Source organism: Camelus ferus, chromosome 23, assembly GCF_009834535.1.
Source record: "Camelus ferus isolate YT-003-E chromosome 23, BCGSAC_Cfer_1.0, whole genome shotgun sequence".
Classification (NCBI taxonomy): domain Eukaryota; kingdom Metazoa; phylum Chordata; class Mammalia; order Artiodactyla; family Camelidae; genus Camelus; species Camelus ferus.
In genome coordinates, this window is record NC_045718.1 from 30,265,419 (window position 1) to 30,282,361 (window position 16,943).

Consider the following 16,943-nt stretch of genomic DNA (forward strand, 5'->3'; position numbering starts at 1 on the left):
CTCCTGGTACGTCGGTAGGTTCCGCAGCAACTCTGGGGTAGGAGCCCTTTCTTTCCTTATCAGGCCCAGCTTGTCAATGTCCAGGTTATGCTGTGACTTTCCCTTAGGTACTGGCCTCGTGCTCAGGTGGGCAGATGGTGGCAGATTCTACGGGAGGCGTGTGCTGTCCTGCAGGGGAGAGTCCTCTGCATCATCATAAAGAAGGCAGCACTGGCCCTTCACAGGGAGAGGCGGGCCATTGCTGCAGGCTCGGAGGGTTCAAGTAATCTGGAAATTCAAGGTTTGGGAGTACATCAACTCAGATATTCACATTCCATATGTTGAGGTTCCATTCTTTCCCAGGCAGGGCTCTGTCCTGTCTAGGTTGTGAGTTTGACCATAGTTGCTGTCCTCCAGGCGCAGGTGAGCATCTCCTTGCATGCTCCCAAGGAGGTCCTCTGGCTTTCATACTAGGTTTTAAATTGCTGATTAATCCTTCGCAATATTTCAAAGTGTTGATTATTCTCATTCTACTGTCCTTATGCATATTATTTCTCCCATATTTCTCAAACGCCTGATTGATCACACCCACTAGTGCATTCCCTTCCACCAGAATGCTCTCTCCAGTTTATCATCAGTGAAAGTTTTATCAAATTCACTGCTACCCTGTGCTAGGGCCTATCTGTACACCACCTTCTGACATCCATAGGGTCCTTATTGTTAGCTGGATGGTGGGTGATCTAAGTCCAAAATCGCATCTGCGCACCTTCTTTCTACAATCACTGCGGTTACCAGTAGTCATAGGTTGAGTTCCCAGGGAAGCAGACACTGAGGCAGGTAGCAGCACAGAAGACATGTGTTAGGAAGTGCTCCTGACATCAACACCTGTGGAAGGGAAGTGACGGGGGCGGGACTGTATATAGGGAGAAGTTGGTTGGACCACAATGCAGTCTCAGTGAGGCCTCAGCCAGGCCTATGTGAAGATCTAAAGCGGGTTTGACCTTTGGGAGTAGTGTCAAGTTGGGGCAGGGGGCGGGCCTTTGAATCCCCACATTACCCATCATTGAGTATGGGCTGCCCCAGAAGCCAGAGTGATCTTGGATAAGGTGACTTGCTTCATCCAAGGCAATTTCCAAAAAGACTGACAGCTGAAGGCTGTCAACATTCCCAGCAGCTGAGGGAAAAAGTCTTCAGTCCAGAAAGGGTATCTGGACAGCAACAGAACATCTACTATAATCATGATAAACAGATAAATAGACTTGACTCTCCTATTTACTTACCAGGGAGGCAACCTATGTCACTTCTACTCCATAGTCTATTTCTGCATCCTGAGCACCTAGATTAGGACCGAATGACCACATGATTATTGAGTTGATGAATGCGAAGTATTTAAACATGCTGGACACACAGTAACCACCATGTTACCTATTATTACAGAGTTTAGAGTCTTAGACCAACATAGGGATAGTGATTGTCTCTGACTGGTGTGATTAGGGATCATTTTTATTTTGTTCTTTGGAATTTTTGTATTTCCCAAACTTTCTATGATGTGCACATTTAATTTTGCAATCAGGAAAAAATGGTAAATTATTAAATTAAAAGAAAATTTAATGGTAGCTCACAGAGAAAGGAATGTAACAATGAATATATATATATGTTCATGTATAATTGACAAATTGTGCTCTACACTGGAATTTGACACAATGTTGTAAAATGATTATAAGTCAATAAAAAATGTAAAGAAAAGAAAATTTAGCTGGGATATTTTTGCATAATAAAGAGCACGAAAATCTCTAATCAGTGTCATCTCCGTGTATCAAAAAGAACAACTGATTTGACAGCAAGTTTCAAATGGTCCTTTCTTAAGCTTGACCTGTAGCTTTTTGAGTACCTAGAATTGTGCCTGGCACAGGGCAAGCACTCAGTAAATATTTGTTTGAAAATTAACAGAGAAGGATATTGGTATTATGGCAGGTAGGAGGTGTCTGTTCTACTGTTGAAAGCAGCATTGTCAGACTGAGTTGTTTAAAAAATGCTCTGTTCTGGTCTTAATTTTCCTATCTGTCAAGTAGATAACAAATAACTGTGCCCCTCTCTGACCTGTTAGTGACCTCATGGAACTACTTCAAAAATAAACGACTTTAATGCTATCCCTATCAAAATCCCAGATGTCTTTTTTGCAAAAATTGACAAGCCGATCCTAAAATTCTTATGGAAATCCAAGAGACCAAATGTAGCTAAAACAATCTTGAAAAAGAACAAAGAGGATTCATACTTCCCGATTTCCAAACTTTTCTACAAAGGTTAAGACAGTGTGGTTCTGGCATAAGGACAGAGATGTAGACCAAATAGAATAGAATTGAGAGTCCAGAAATATACCCTGACATATGGTTAATTGATTTTCAGGAAGGGTGCCAAGAACTCAACAGGGGAAAAAAAAAGTCTTTCCAACAAATGGTATACAGGCAACTAGATATCCTCATGCAAAAGAAAGAAGTTGATCTTATATCACACCATATAAAAATCATACCATATAACCATATCACACCATATAAAGATTAATTCAAAGTGGATTATATCTAAATATAAGTGCTAAACTATAAAACTCTTAGAAGAAGACATAGGACTAAATCTTTATGACCTCAGATTAGGCAATGGTTTCTTAAGTGTGACACCACAAGCACAAGTGACCAAAAAAAAAAAAAAAAGGTAGATTGGGCTTCATCAAAATTAAAAACTTTTGTGTTTCAAAGGATGCTATGAAGAAAGAGAAAAGATGGCCCACAGGATGAGCAAAAATAATTACAAATCATATATCTGACAAGGGACAGATATCTAGAATATACAAGGAACACTTACAAATTGACAATAAAAGACAAGCCAATTTAAAAATGGGCATAGGATTTGACTAGACATTTCTCCAGAGAAAATATACACATGGCTGATAAGCACATGAAAATGTGCCCAACATCATTAGTGATAAGGGAGATGCAAATTGAAACCACAGTGAGGTACCCCTTCACCATTGGATGAAGCTATAGTGAAAACAAGGAACAAAATCAAGTGTTGGGGAGGATGTGCAGAAATCAGAACTCTGCTACCCTGCTGGTGGGAATGTAAAATGGGGCAACTGCTTTGGAAAACAATGTGGCAGTTCCTCAAAAAGTTGAACATAGAGTTACTATATGAGCCATAAATTCTACTCCTACATAGATACCCAAGAGAATTGAAACATATGTGTACAGAAAAACTGATACACAAATGTTCATAGCAACATTATTCCTAATATTCAAAAGGTAGAAACAACCCAAATGTCCATCAACTGGTGAATGGATAAACAAAATCCATACAGTGGAATATTATTGAGCCATCAAGAGGAAGTACCAACACACACTAAAACATAGAGGAAACTTGAAGACATGCTATGAAAGAAGCGAGACACAAAGGCCACATATGGTCTGACTCTATTTATATGAAATATACAGAATAGACAAAATTATAGAGAGAAAGCAGATTGGTGGTGGCCAGGGGATGGAGGAGTGGGGAAGGCTAGGGATAGGAAGAATGAGAAGTGACTCTTAATGGGTTCAAGTTTTCTTTTTTTCTGTCTTTTTCTTTACTATATTTTTTTTCTTTACTATATTGAAGTATAGTTGATTTACAATATTGTGTTAGTTTCTAGTGTACAGTTCAATTTCTTTTTGGAGTAATGAAAATGTTCTAAAATTAGGTAGTGGTGATGGTTGCACAATTCTGTGACTATACTAAAAACCACTAAATTGTACACTTTAAAAGGATGGATTTTATGGTATATGAATTACATCTGAATAAAGCTTTTCTTTTTTTTTTTTTTTAATAAAAAAGGCGAATGACGCAGGAGCCACCTCTTGAATTAGAGAATTGAAGGTGGGACTCGGGCAAAACTTCAGGGGGACAGGAAGTCCCCACAGGGTCACAGGGCAGCCTGAGCCTTCTCCTTCCTGCTCATAGTGCAGGCTCTCACACACCTGTTCACTGCACGACACACCTGGCTCTGCGCCCTCGATCAGGTTGCCAAATGGCCTTCAGAGCCTGCGTTAACCAGCAGCCGTGCAGGCTACCAGCCACGCTAAGTGACTTTCTTAAAAGGGCCTGAGTTCCCTTCAAACAGCCCATCTAGGAGGCTTTTGTTTCCTGCCCTGGAAGGCCCCCTCTGCCTGTCTCCACCCTCAGCCGCTCCTTCTCAGGGCCCTTCCTCCGTGGGAGGCGGTTCCTGGTTCCTGCAGGCCTTTTTATCCCCCCAACTATCACAAAGGTCATCCACTTCACCAGATCTGGTGGATCAAAAACACCATCTGGGATGATTCTTTTAAAGAGACAGATTCCGGAGGTTCACCCCGCTGAAATTCTGAGTCACTAGGTCTGGGGTGGGCCTGTTAGTCTTCAGGCTCCCCCAGGTGATGGTGATGATCAGCCTGATGTGGAAACCTTTGATCTAGTTCACCCTCCCACCCAGGGCTTCCATACCCCTGCCAAGCAGTTGACTCAGCTTTCCCAAGGAGCTTTCCCTGACTCGCCTCCGGAGTTAGGTGCTCCACCCAAGTGCTTCGAAAATGCTGTGCTCATCACCACCCCCGACTTAGTGCAAATCATGGATTGTCATTGCCTGTTTAAATGTCTCACTCCCCCACTAGACTACAAGCTCTTTGGAGAAGGACTGTGTCTTGTTTAATGTTTTGCCCACAATGCCTGACTCATAGTAAAGACTCAATACATTTATTGAATGAATGAATGAATGAATGAGTGAACGAAAACCACCAGAGATCTACGAATATAGCCATTACCTAAGGTGTGATGATTGTGCTTGTAAAGCATTTGGTAAAAAGAACTTGGCAGTGACAATATTTATTTGGCTATTATATACAGGGAATTAGAATTTGATAGATATATCAGCTCTGAAGACATGATTGGAAGCTGGCTGCCCTTCAGAGAGCTGTCTCACACGAGCATCATTTAGACGATGAGCCATTTACTAGAATGGTTTGGTGTATTCCCTAGAACCAAAGCTCAGCTTTGAACTAGACTCTATGGTCTGTAAGTGCTAGAAGAAAGTAAAGTAGGAGCTGATTATTTCTCAACACAAGAGGACTTAGATTCACCCATTTATCCAGCCAAGGGCAGATTCGCATTTTGAAGGGCCTGAAACTCAAGCAATTTTGGAGGCCTTCTTTAAGAAAGCTCTTCCTTCTCTGCCACCCACAAACTTGCAGTGCCAGGAGCCTGGGACATGCTTATTTTTGTGACACCACATCTGACCCTGCTCCTTTGTGACATGCCAGGCAAGTCTTCAAAGTGGGTGGTAGGAGTATTTCTGGAAGTTATTCCTATACTGGGACAGCTAGTAGTAACTATAGACTTAAATGACAGCATAGCACATAACTATGCGGATGTCCCCCACATCCCATCCTAAATGTGTTCCCAACACAACTTCTCCTTCGCTGGATCCCCAAATGCCCATGGCCACTCCATTTTCACCTGACAGGAGGGGAGGTGATGGAGGCAAATTAGAGTAGAGACAGAGGTCTTAACTAGTTAAAATGTCTTACTTTTGAAATGTTCATAAAAATGTAAAAGCATGAAAGCACATAACAGGACCCCCCAGAGGGCCATGGAAGGGGACAGTGCAAGTGAGGGGCTTAAGCTTAAACTCCTTTGGCTTCACAGTGAAATATGCTTCTGCATCCAACACATGTTTATTGAGCATCTATTACCTGCCAGGCACTGCTGCAGGCACTAGGAATACAGCAGTGAAGAAAACAATCAAAGTCTGACTTTGTGGGACGTACACTCTAGTCTCGTTAAAATAGATCTGTTCCCCTGGCTTTGGAGGACAGGGAAGATGGAGGTATTGGCCACCGCTGCCTGGCTCTCAATAAATATTTGTAGAATGAACAAATGAATGATGAAATGAATGAAAAACTTGAGAACTAAAAATTACTGTTATGCTACTGAGATTTGGTACATCAAAAATGAAATTCAATCCAAATTACAAAGTTGCTCCAAAAGCCAGTGGAAAATTATAAGGATGATAATGACATGGGCGTTGCACCACAATTTTCCAGGATCCAGCCAGACTATTGTTCTGACATGTATTAGCATTGGCAGGTAACCAGAGATTCCTGCCCCTTTCTGGAACTGCATTGGCACTCCAGCTCGTACTCCTCCAAGTAGGTCCTCCCTTGGGTCTGAAAGGTGAAAAGAAAGAGAGACAAGTCAGAACCAGTCCCCAGTGCTGTGTGGCCACTGCCTCTGCTTCTGCTCCCTTGCTGCCAGGAGCCGTGGCCCTGCCAGCTGTTCATCTGTCACAGCAGCCAGCACCTTCTCCCTCCTCTCTGGCTGTTCCACTGCCCTCCCTGCCACCCCTAATTCACAGAGATAGAAGACAGTGCCCGCAGTTTCCTATCACCAGGTCTGCCAAGTTACCTGCACCTGAGTCCACGTTCTCCTCTTCAACTCCTGATGAGACTGACGGAGTCCCAGCTCCGCCACTGACTAGCTCTGTGACCCTAGTTGAGGCAATTGTGTGGGCCTCTGTTAAAACCCGGCCCCTACTTAGAGATGGGGGTAATAATAGTACCTATTTCGTTAGATTCTTGTGGACATTAAATGGACTTAAAGGCTCAGCAGAAGGCCTAACACAAGAAACTTCCTGTAATCGTGAGCATTACTGTTATTATTCCGTCCGAGGCCTTCCTCTGTGTTCTGAATTCTCTCCCTTCCAGCCTCCTCCGGAGCTCCATTCCTGTCAGTTATTCACTCTCCCTATTTCTTCAACCTTTCTGGTGCAGGCACCTCCCTATCAGCATTGAAAGAAATTCAATTTACTCTGGTTTTTTAAAATGACAACGAAACGGAAACCTTTCCAGGACCCCACCTGCCCCTCCCTCTGTCATTCTATTTTCTCCTCTACTTAACCTTCTTTAGACAGTGGTCCCCTCTCACTGTCTTTCCTTCCTCCCCCTTTCTGTACCCGCCCACCACTCCTCCTAGCCAGTCTCGCCAAGATCACTAGAATCTTCCTGTGGCTGCGAGACCCAGCAGGCAATCTTGAGTCTTTTCTTCCTTGACGTCTGTCTCTTCAGCTTCTGACGTCGTTGGCTGTCCCTTCCTTGAAGCGCCTTTTCTTCTCCTGGCTTCCACAATGGCACACTCCTTCATCTTTACGTCCAACTTTTCCCCCTTCTCAGTCTCCTGTGTGCGTTCCTCTTCCTCTGTGGGTTCTTAGGCCCCTGCCCTCCCCTAAGAAGCTGTATTCTTCTCCTTTCTAGCCTCAGTCAGGTTCTCTTTTTATTCCCCCTTCTCCCTCGGTTCATCCCAATGACTCTGTGGCTTCGTTATCATCCAGTGCTAAAGACCATTATTTCCTGCCTCCAGCCCAGATCGCTCATCTGGGCTCCAGATGCATACATTATGTATTATCTTCTCCACTTACATTCCCCACAGGCTTCTCAAAGTCCACGTGTTCAAAAATAAGCTTATCATCTTTCCCCATAAACCAACTTTTCCTCCTGTTTCCATCTTTCAGTGACCAGCCCCATCCTCTTACCCACTGGCAGCAGCTAGAAACTTGAGAATTACCAGATGATCCAGCAATCCAACTTCTGGGTATTTATCTGAAGAATACAAAAACATTAACTCAAAAGGATATCTGCACCCCCGTGTTCTGCAGCATTACTTACAATAGCCAAGATATGGAAACAACGGAAGTGTCCATCAATGGATGAATGGATAAAGAAGCTGTGGTGTATATATATGATGGAATCTTATTCAGCCATAAAACAGAATGAAAAATTGACATTAGCAACAACATGAATGGATCCTGAGGGCATTATGCTAAGTGAAAGGAGTCAAAGACAAATACTGTATGATTTCTCTTATATAGAGAATTTTTTAAAAAACCCACCAAACTTATATAAAAAGAGATCATATTTGTGGTTACCAGAGGCAGAGGTGGGGGTGGGGGAACTGGAGGAAGGTGGTCAAAAGGAAACTTCCAGTTAGAGGATAAATAAGTAATAGGGATATAATGTGCAACATGATGACTATAGTTAATACTGTGTATGGTATGTTTGAATGTTGCGAAGAGAGTAAGTCCTGAAACTTCTCATCACAAGGGAAAAATCACCTTTTTGTGTGTCTGTATGAGGTGGTGCATTTAACTAAACTTATTGTGGTAATCATTTCACAATATATGGGTGTCTAATCATTATGCTGTACACCTTAAACTTATACAATGCCGTATACCAATTACATCTCAATAAAAAGAAACAAATAAAGAGGGAAGAAGCAAAACAGGCATAGGAAAAAAACTTTTCTGTTACACTTCTTGCCTCCATTGTTTTCACCACCCTCTTGCTCCTTCTTCTCGGCACCCCACTTCAGTTCCCCAATGGAGATGCCCTCTTTAAGGTGACAGTGACCTTCTCCAGCCCCAAATCCAAGGCTTACCTCTAACCTTTCTTGACACAGATGTCCTGAGTTTTCTGCCTTACCTTCCTCATGATCCAACAAGAGTTTACTGAGGACCTAGTCTGTGTGCAGCCCTGCGCTGGGGCAGGAGGGGTGACCCAAAGTGTAAGATGTGGTCCTGGAACTTAGGTGATGTGATTAAGAAAACACCCTGAAATAAGAGGGAAGAGTGATGGCAGAATACAAATAAGTGCTAAATTTGGGGGCACAACTTATACTTCCCGTCAGGAAGGTGGGAGAACAGCGAGGCTGGATGGTGTTCAAGCTTAAGGTATGAGTGAGGCTACACTGTGTGTAACGGGCAAGATTTGGGGGGTGGGAGAAGGATTAGGGAGCAAGTGCCAGGTTAGATTAAGATACAGCAGAGGGCTCCCACCTCAGCTCTATTCAGACTTTTTTCTTCACACTAAAGTGTAAATGACTGACAAAAGCTTAAAATGTAACCTATAAGTTGTACTTGCATTTTACACTGAAGTCTTCAACTGAGAGGATACAACCCTCATAATAGGCAGAATTTATCTACCCTGAGTTGGAGAAGAGTATTAGAGTCATAAACATATACTCATCTCTCCCTCTCTGACTGTTAGGTTTGCAGATTTTCCTATATAGGAACCGTGCACGAATACTCCAGCTCTGCTACGCAAATATTTTCCTTGATATGAGGTCAGAGCCCGGTCTCCGCCTGCCTCAGGCACACACAACCTCACAGCCTCCCAGCGGCCTGTTTGTTCTCAGTGTTTGATATCAATCTCTGTTCAGTATGCTTTTGTATCTCAAATGTTATTTTGATCAAGACCAGGTTTTGTTTTTTAAAACAGCCCCTCTTACTTTGTGCAAAATAGCTCTCTCATGTGTTACAGGTAATAATAATAATCAGCTACTCATATAAGTGTCTCAGAACGCTTGGCATATGACTGCCCTGCTTAATCTTTCACAGCAACACGATGAAGTAGGTTCTGTTATCATCACAAATGATGAAAGAACATATCCAAGTTAAATAACCAGCTGTGACGTTAGGGAGACAGGACTCCACTCAGGAGGTGGAGGAGGGGCTGGATGGCCTCCCTCTTGCTGGCGGTTCATGCTGATTCGCTAGCTTCTGGCAGCGGCTAGCAGTGGCCCTGCAGCTCCTGCAGCTTTAGAAATGCTTGCATTTTCCTAGTGCAATGAGAGTTTGTACTGTCTAACCCAGAGCAGTGCTTCTCAAACCCTCTGTGTTGAAGGACTAGCTTCATTTTATAATTTTTTTTTAAAATTTCCAAACCATTGAGGGACAACACTTTTTAAATTGTTATAAAAGTGTCTGAACGTTGACTTTCAATGTCTATGCTTGTTGCAGATTAACAATGAACAATTTGCAGATTAGCATCAGTTAGAGCGAGAGCTATATTTCGAGTAGCACAAGTGCGTATTATCAGCAAAATCAGTTTCATGCTTTCAGAATTTCATTTCACTCATTCAATAAATATTTGTTAAGTGCTTACTACACAGCAGGCAATAAACCAGGTGCAGTAAACAAGAACATTAGGGCCTTCACAAAGCTAACATTCTAGCAGAGGAAGCACATTTGGAACAATTCATTGCAAATTAATTTGTTTTCTAGATAAATGCCAAGAAGAGGACTGGAATACTTGGAGTTCATATCAGGGTGCCCCAAGCTAGCCTGACAGGCTAGGGAATGCTTCTCTAGGGAATCTTCAATCTTAGAACTGAACAATAAGCAGGGGGGTGTGAAGCTCAGAGAGGGGAAAAGGCTTTTGGGCAGGAGAAAGGGCATATGCAAGGGCCCTGAGGCAGAGAGACAGATAGGAGGCTGCTGAAATAAGGACTATGTCCTGCAGGTCTCTAAAGGTCATGCCAAGGGCTTTACATTATAGCTTAAGAGCTATGGAAATCTCTGGAAGGGTTTTAAGCCGGGGAGTGAAATGGTCAGATTAACAAGCTTACTTTCCCATTCATTTAAATACAGTAAGTTTTCATTATAATTGCAATGGGGAATAATCCATCACAGAAAATTTCACATATGAACAAAAAGTTTGGGACTGCTCTCACTTAGTGAGGGTTATTGTGATGTCCATGCCTGAAAGAACACATCATGTAGACAGTCACTTACATCTCCAAAGAGGTCAGTATGTCCTACTCTGTGCCCTGCCCTCAGCCACACCATCCTCTAAGTGGTTTCTTAACAAGAGCAGCTGTGTGAGGTATGTGACTAAACTGCACCCATTCCTCCCTCTTCTGCACTAATAGAACCCCACTTTTGTTCAAGCCAGCCATATTCCCAGCTAAAACTCATTTTTCAAGCCTATTGAGAATGGCCATGTGATACTGTTCTGGCCACTAAGAAGACAGCAGAAATCTGCTGAGCATTCAGGGAAACCTTTTGCTTTCCAGATAAAAGGAGACCATCTGGCCCTGTCCCCTTCTTCCTACCTTAAAAATGAGTCCCAGAGGTGCTGCAGCCACTTTGCCACCATGAGGCGACAGGCACAAGGAAGAAATCCAACATGATAAGTCTGGTGGAGCAGAAAGGAGAACCTGAGCCCTGGATGACTTGGCTGAGATTGCCCACTTCCGGTCTTCTCCTTATGTGAGAAAAATAAATCTCTATGTGTTGAAGCCGCTGTATAAGTCTTTTTTTTTTTTTTTTTAATTCTTGCAGTTGAAAATAATTGAGCTTTCCAACTGGTCCACAGAATCAGATCAAACTGCATAGCACAGTCTTCTCCCTGCTGTGGCTGTTCCCATCTTTGGGCATTTAGATATTTCAAAGGAAAAAGGGTTTTCTTTTATTTCTGACATCCCGTCACCCTTCTCACTGGGAGCCGTAACGGGATAAGTAGCTCTGCCTTGTATCCTTTGTTTCCTAAAAGGGGAAGGGCAGGCAATGAGGCTTCGGGTGGAAAATGCTGATATACTACACCACATCAGAATGTGCTGTTCTCATTTATTTTTTAATACAAACCCATCTTTGCATGTGGGCACTGGCAAAGAATTGATGGTTACGAAATACTGGGCGACAGCGGTAATATAGGAGGTAAGTGACACACAGCAAAGGAATCTTGTCTTCAAATTACATAGAACGCAAAACCATTGTGGTTCATGACATAGCTCCCACATTTTTTCCATATTTATCCAACGGGGCTCCAGTGAAATGGCTCATGCATTCCATTTGTTGAGTGAATATGTATAAATACTGGACGGGGTTATGTAAAGCAGCACATAAAAGCCATGGGAGGGTACAGCCAGCCACCTGCTATTGCTGTCAGTTGATCACTTCCCTTGGCACCATTGAGCTCCATTGAGAACCAATAAGAATGGCTTGTAGAACATTCAGGGATAAAGTTCAGGAAGTGGTTGTCACAGATGATGGATGCTATGCTTACTATTTTCAGAACCAAAGCAATTCATTTGTCTTTACAGACATACAGGAGCAGAAAGAGTGAATTCAAAGGTAGTCTTCTGGGCAGAGAAGACACTGCAATTCTAGACACACTCTGTCAAGAAACCCGTATGTCTACTATGTAGAGGGCTTTTTAAGATTATAAGCTGTCTTTCAAGCAAAGCAGCCACTACTAAAAATAATTCTATTTGATCAGATAAAGTAGGAAGAATGCTACCAGTTGGTATCTCAGGGGCAAAGATAGAATCAAAACAGAGTATAATCTCTCATGTCTGCAAAAGGACCCCATGAAGGACTGTCTATCAAAGGAGAGATATTTTAAAGGAACACATACACTGTTGGGCAGCCAACTGAAAATATAAAATATTAAAATATGTGCACAATGAGGGCTCCTTGGCTTATAACGAGGGTGATATCCCATTGATGGGGTCTGGTTGAAACCCCAAATTAGGAGACTGAAGCTGAAATCCCTATGACCTTGAGGCAGCTGCTGAAGACTTTAATGTATGTTCATTTTCAGTCACTAAATGTTGGTAACATCTGGAGCATGATTAATGTCTAAAGAGGTTTCAGAACTTCTAATGACACTGGTAGCCACTGGTGACCACTGAAGAGCGGTCCTGCTGCCAGAAAAACAAGTGACCAGGCACTTGAAGATTCTATCTGGAAAAAGACATTTTGCCAAATTTAGTCACCTCTTGGAAACTGTGTGGTCAGTTTTCTGAACAATATTTGAATTTCAGAAGTTCGTGGTTGCTTTACTGGGTAAAACAGGCTTCCTTGTATTTCAAGGAAATTTAAAAATCTTTGGAAAGTCTAAAAAGTTTCAAGATCCCAATTTTGGAAAAGGGGAAATACAGAAATTGGAAATACAGAAATACAGAATTGGAAAAGCAGAAAAATACATTAGAAAGAAATTTTAAGGTTAACAGCAGTTGTACGGGGTAGTAGAATTACTGCTTTTTTATGCATCTCATATTTTCTGAATTTTCCATTATGGACATACATTATTTTTATAGCCAGAAAATTTTAGAAACCCTTTTAAAGAAGAAAAAGCCCCCTTGAAAAGCCAGGTAACCTTCTACAGGGGAGAAAGATGAGCTGGTTCTGCCTTTGCCACTTGCCAGCTGTGTAACCTTTGTATTGGAGGTAGAACTTCTAAGATTAAGTGAAATAGTACAAACAAAGCACCCACAGTGCTCGCAGGCATAGAGCAGACGCTTGTATGCGGCACTTTGAATCATTTTTCCAGCTCAAATAATGTTCAGTGTTCAAAGCTATATTCAGATAGCACCAGGTGTAAAATTATTCTATTTTGATGGGAAATTTACCTGAATTGCAAAGCGAAAGAAAACTGTCTTGAAAACAAGTGAGAAGAATGTTTCTCGTACAGTTCCAAAGTCTGAGATTCCACAGCAGGGAGGGAGGTAACAGGAGAGGGGATGACCATGTTGACAGGGTACCACTCTTGGGGAATCAGAATCTGTCTCCCTTTCACCTCACACTGGCTTCCAGGCAGGTAAAAAAACGTGAGGCTCTTATGACCACTTGTCCGGGATCCCCACGCCTGAGGTGGGTGCTGTGATGTAGGACCCAGCAACTGGCATGTCGCAGCTGTTGGCCAGCAGCCCTGGCAGGGCTATTTCAGGTTTCTCCATGCATTCCTTGCCTCACTAGCAAAGCTTCCAGAAATGCTTTGAACTATTCAAGGACCAAAAGCCCTGGACAGCCTCCATTCCTAGGAGGCCTGCCTTCTGCTAACTTAGCCACAGTGAGGGTAGGGTTTCTCTCCCAGTTGGGGAGAGACTGTATACACCCCTGGGCCAGAGCTTTCGGGGAACAGAACCAAAAACATCCTTCCTCCAAGTCCAAGCCCTTTGCGAAGATTTTCTGCTTAAATTTTCCAGTCGTTCCAGCTAAATATGTCTAGTGTGAACTCTTTCCTTGCAGTACAGGTAGTGAGGCAGGGTCTCAAAAGCCGGGTCATAATAATAATACTAATAGCAAACATTGATTACCCCTTACTTTGTGCCTGTGGTTGCACTAAGCAGCTTCTACGTTGCTGTATTTACTTCTCACAACAACTTGTGAGGTTAGCACAGTTACTGTTACTATTTTATAGATCACTGGCCCCAGATTACCGTCAGCCCACTGCTTCCTTGTAATGCCTACAAGCTTGGGACAGTCCTCTGCTAATTATCGCTCTCTTGTAAAATTTCTTAAATGATTACCAGTTTAAAATGTGCATATTTGGGTCTCCATGGATTCAAAGGAACCATCTTTTGTAGATTCTTTGTTTTCTCATTTTTTTTTTCAAATGGAGGTACTGGGAATCAAACCAAGCACCCTAAGCACGCTCAGCATGTACTCTACCAGCTGAGCAATACCCCCACCCATGATTCTCCTTTTTCTCCACAGACCTGCTCCATGGAGCCCGAGGACTTTTCTCAATGACCCTACATCCAGGTTTCAAATGTAGGTTCTTTATATCATGTCCCTAAAGACTGAATCTCTAAGTTGTTGGCCTCAATTCTCTTCTAAAAGCTATAATGCTCTTTTTTATGGCCTGGGGAACAAATGCACTTCCATAATAACCAAAAGTTAGGATGGGATAGAGAACTGGCCAGAACCATATGCCCTGAATTTTTTAGTGTAAGAAGAGCCTCCTGGCCCCCATTATTCATTTATCATGCAGGTGTCCGCCAGGCAACAGCTGACTAGTGCAAAACGATGCTCTGCCAGTTACCAGACTGTCCACAGCAGCCCCTCTTCTGTCCTCTCTCTACCCCCACCCCTCAAAGCCTGCTCTCAGCAAACATATGGGAGCCATTCGGGCTCACTTCTTCCCTTCCAATGTCCAAGTCACGTTAACAACGAGGGATTTACAATTGCCCCAAATGGAGTGTTTTGCTTTCTTTTGGATTATTCCAAGTTTGGGGCCTGTTAAAAGTTTGGTAACTACATAAATATTTATCCAGCGTTTTTGGTTACTATATAAACATAGCAAACACGACACTGGACCCAAATGCTATAAGTCACATAAAAGTCTTCCAATTAAGAAAAGGGGAAACAAATAAAGGACTTAGGAATGGTTATTTTTATCATGAATCATTCTCATTGCTATTTTTATGCTGCACTTTTAAAGTACCAAAATGTGTTCATCCTTGACTCGATATAAATATTCAGACCTCACTAACTGTCCATCAGCCAACTTGCTTAAAATTGCCCCGGATGACAGAGACATGGGAGAAGACGTGGGTGGTGCAATGCCGGGCTTCACCTTTATAAGTGAGCTGGTTAGGGGTGGGAAGCTGAAGGTGAAAAATGCTACCCTGGGGGAAGGGTATAGCTCAAGTTGTAGAGCGCATGCTCAGCACCCAAGAGGTCAGGGGTTCAATCCCCAGTACCTCCTCCTAGCGGAAATCAGTGAAGAAACCTAATTACCTCCCCCTCATAGAACAAACAATACAAGCCAAAAATGCTAACTTGAGCTTCGTCATCTGTGAACGCAAAAGACATGACGTTCAAATGTCATATGTTTAATGTGTAACGGAATCGCTTTGCTGTATACCTGAAATTAACATTGTAAATCAACTACACTTCAATAAAAATAATAATTAAAAAATTATAAAACAAAACCAAAAGAAAAAAATCACATGTTTACATTTGTTAGTTGATTCTGGTTGACACTTGTGGATGCCAGGTAGAAAGAGCTGAAATGTTAATGCCCCAGATAGTTTTATTAAAGGTAGGCACTAAAGTACTCTGACCTAGAAAGGGACACTTTTCTCATGAAAAATGTGGGGGGAAATATTATCATGCATTCTTTTCTTAACCCTCTGTTTGCCATGAAGTTAACCCTCCACATCCAAGAGGTAACGTTTGTGTTTTATCTTCTTCAGAGCTGTGGTCTCAGGAGGAGGTCGCTGGCAGGGCTCCCTGCTCCTCTATAGAAAGCAATTGGTCCAGGGAGAGGGAATCTGCCTGGGTTAGAGTCTGCTGTCTCCAACCTGGCCTGGATCCATCTGTCTTTCCTCAGCTCCCTGTCACCACGTCCAGTGGATGCAACAAGGCAGGTCGCTCTGCAGATGATAAGACTGGAACCAGTTTTTCTGTGTTTGATGTTACATCATTAAAGGAAGTAAATCCTGCAGCTTCAGCTCAAGGTGAAATGGGGCAGGTTTGCTGACTTAAACTCTGGCATAATCTTACCTATTACTCCAAGAAGGAGATAACAGCAAGCCTTGAAAATTTTGTAGATTTCTGCCCTGGTAAAGCTTACACTCGCTCTGCCAGGGCTTCGTTTCTTTAAGGGACTGAGCTAATGGGCAATTGCTGTTGTAGGAATGTTAGTATCCCTATTCTGTACATAAGTAAATGTTGATAGCAAATGGTTTAATGACTTGCTCCAAATTTCATAGCACACAAAGATTTATAGTTAGAGAAAAAATAGCTGGGATTTCTGATTTTCAAACTCACGCTTTAGCCAGGTGACTCAGCTCTAAATAGACAAGCTTTAAACGCACACTGTCAAAATCTGAGAGAAATAATGTTGCAGAATCTAGTATCTTTTAGAACCTTCGGATGGGAGTTATCAAAACTCAGCTGCTAACATGCTAACTCTCTCACCTCTACATGGATGTTTTAGGAAGTGATAAGTCATAGTTTCCTTCCTCCTTCGGAGGACTTGCCCTGCAGAGAAGTTAAGCAATTTAGCTAGGATACATTTTTAGGGGTAGAACCATAACCAGACTCATATTCTGACTCTAGATCAGAACTTTTCTAATGATGCTAGAAACTAACCAGATGAGTTCAGAGAGACTATCCTATATTTGTGATGATTTTGTACTGTATTGTGTCAACTTGATTTAAGTGGAACTGTTTCCCAGAATCCCCTTCTCTGTATGGCTCTTGTTAGCGTTGGCCCAGGGAGAAACTGGGGCAAGATTTAGAAGGTGGTAATAAAGCAACAGCCACTACTTTCTGAAGGTCACTGTGGTTTCATGTGATGACAGATAGATGCAAAAGTGCTGGTGGGTTCCAGCGAGACTCT

General features: G+C 42.5%; 1 long non-coding RNA gene across 2 annotated transcripts; it reads right to left on the reverse strand.

The window, feature by feature from the left end:
* Positions 1–4,764: 4,764 nt before the first annotated feature.
* LOC116659270 lies at positions 4,765–11,654 on the reverse strand. 2 transcript variants are annotated; one of them, XR_004314514.1, is made up of 4 exons: positions 10,921–11,654; positions 8,511–8,638; positions 7,565–7,631; positions 4,765–6,203 (listed from the first exon to the last, which is right to left on the reverse strand). It is a non-coding gene; the product is annotated as an uncharacterized LOC116659270 (long non-coding RNA). The 2 variants fall into 2 exon arrangements; XR_004314513.1 differs by lacking the exon at positions 8,511–8,638.
* Positions 11,655–16,943: the final 5,289 nt, after the last annotated feature.